The sequence below is a fragment of the Monopterus albus genome, unplaced genomic scaffold (assembly GCF_001952655.1).
Source record: "Monopterus albus unplaced genomic scaffold, M_albus_1.0 scaffold54.1, whole genome shotgun sequence".
NCBI lineage: Eukaryota > Metazoa > Chordata > Actinopteri > Synbranchiformes > Synbranchidae > Monopterus > Monopterus albus.
Genome location: NW_018127934.1, coordinates 316,203 through 318,540, shown reverse-complemented (window position 1 = coordinate 318,540; position 2,338 = coordinate 316,203). Strand labels below are relative to the sequence as shown.

The 2,338-nt window shown below is 42.7% G+C and overlaps 1 protein-coding gene across 1 annotated transcript in view; it reads right to left on the bottom strand.

Annotated features, from left to right (window-relative positions):
- Window positions 1–2,338, bottom strand: part of LOC109961394 (PRELI domain-containing protein 1, mitochondrial-like) — a 22,224-nt gene that overhangs the window by 4,136 nt on the left and 15,750 nt on the right. The gene's annotated exons all lie outside the window — the stretch shown is intronic.

The window sequence follows — 2,338 nt, the reverse complement described above, 5'->3', positions numbered from 1 at the left end:
CCGACACACTGGCCCCTCTCCCCTGGGTGACACTCCTGCTGTCATTCTGTGCCTTGGTGAGCCTTCCACCTCCCTCCTCCACCTCCTCCCACCTCTCCAACCCTCGGTACCTGCTCAGGTCACACTCCCCTCCTCTTAATCTCATCCCCCCTCTTCCTCATCTCTGGCGGGGCTGAAGCTTACAGTTCACCCCTTCCCATGCCAACACACTTCTATGAGGGGCACGTGAAGAGAAGACCTCAAAGGGAAAATAAAAAGCCCCTTCAGTCTCTACTGAGAAGCCACTGTTGTTCTACACCCAGTCCATGCACTCTCCACCCTCTTGACCCCCGCCTGTCTGCCAGTGCCGCCTCTGTCACGGAAAAATGTAAGAAAAAAAAAAAAAGACATCACACTGGTAAACTCCCATGGCAGCTTCCAGTTGCCCCAAATGGTCACCAAAGGGGTTCAAAACTTCTGGGCTTGAAGCATGTTTTTTTTTTTCTTCATATTACTATTATTGTATGTTGACTGTGTGTTTGTTAATTGGGAGTCACTGGGAGAGGAGCGATAAAAAAATAATCCAATTGATGGCAGCTTAAGGTGTTATCCTCCACGCTCCCAGTGGTGCGCCCCAAATATAGTGTTACTCATTGATCAGGGGACCTCATAAGACAGCAATATTACCATCTCGTGCTTTCAGAGGGAGGGTGAGCAGACAGGGTTTCTTTAGACAAGCAGATGGTTTTGTTTTTGACTCTGGTGCATTTTTTTGATGACCAACTCTTTTATTTTGTTTCAATGAATTACACCTCCTATCTGCACTCTCTCTCCATACACTGCAGGAGGGCAAAACAATACCTGGAGATGAAAAAGTTTTGGAACAGATGTTTTGTTTCATTTTTGTCAGCAGTTGTTTACATTCATGTCAAAGGATTTGTACACGACTGTAGCAAAAAAAGTCCTTTTTCAGTTTGTTGGTCAAATGAACAATTTAACTAGCCATGCTAATGGCATCAGATTATTCTCTTGCACAGAACCTCCCAGCAATATAAGCAACAGATGTCGACTGAGTGAACGGGGCGAGCTTAGGGCCAGAAATGAGATTAGTTTTTCAGTGGCATCACTGAAAAATGTACATAGCACAGCAGTCAGAAAGAGGTTTTTGAGCAGTTGACTGGGCCGGGTAACATTTTGTTTGAATCCTGGATGGATAGTGTTTATGGAAACTATTTTAATGATGTGTTTGGAAAAAGTTATTTTCTTAGAGAGAGAGAGAGAGAGATTTACCCCTTAAATCAGTCACAATCACAGTGGTGTTTATTTTGAACCCCCTGAAGAGCCAACAGAGGATGTTAGTGCTTCCTTTCTCATTGCAAAAAAAAGGGTTAACATTCATGTCAAGAAGTTGAAGGGGCTCTTCATTAAACTCCCATTAGGATCAAAGTACAATTTTACAGTCATCAGAGAAACTAGGACTCATTCTGAAAAACAGTGGAGCAAGTGCAGACATTGATATTTGATGTTTGCTTTCATGTTGCTGGTGCACAGAAATTTACTTCAGCGTGTTGGGTTTTTCTAAGAGCACATCAGCACAGCGTGATGTTTATGGATGTCAGCAGGCAGAGAAGGTGGGATGAAATCAGGGCGAAGCACAGGCAGTCTGCACATAAGGCAGAAGAGTTTGTGCACCCTCTCATCCCAGAGCCTGCTGACCACTGGTGCTTATAAAATCAACACAGTGACTTCTGTGAAATGTTATTTCTGCCAAATAAATAGTCACTTTGAGATCCTCTGTGCAGAACGATTAGTAATTCCTTATATAATTCCAGATGAATTGCTTTAACTCCTTGTAGGATTTAGGTCAGCTTTCCGTCTTCTGTACCCCAGCTTTTATGACTTTACTTTTTATTTTTAACCATTATTATACAGGTGACACTCTGGGGTCTGTTTTCATGAGAAGACTCCACGACAGGTGTCACAGCAGCATTATGGTTTGTCTTTTGTTCCCACAAGAACCCAGAGGCTGCAGAGAGGGTGTGCTGGCTGGGATTTAGTTAAGAGGAGGAGGAGAGTGGGGGAGGTTTGGGTACTGTGCAGAATAGGGAGAGTTCTGTGCCAGAGACCTGTGAATATATTCCCTTTTAGCTGATGTGTAATATCCATTCAGAAGATGTTATATAAATTCCCTTTTTGTTTTGTGTGTGAGTGTGTGTACATGAGTACCTGGTGCTAGCTACATTTTAGCAAACACTTGAAGGTATTGTGTATTCTCTCACTGTAATATAAATAAAATGTTTTATAAATAAAGCTGCCATCGTTTTATCATTGCCCTAAAATGATTTATGATACACTGTTT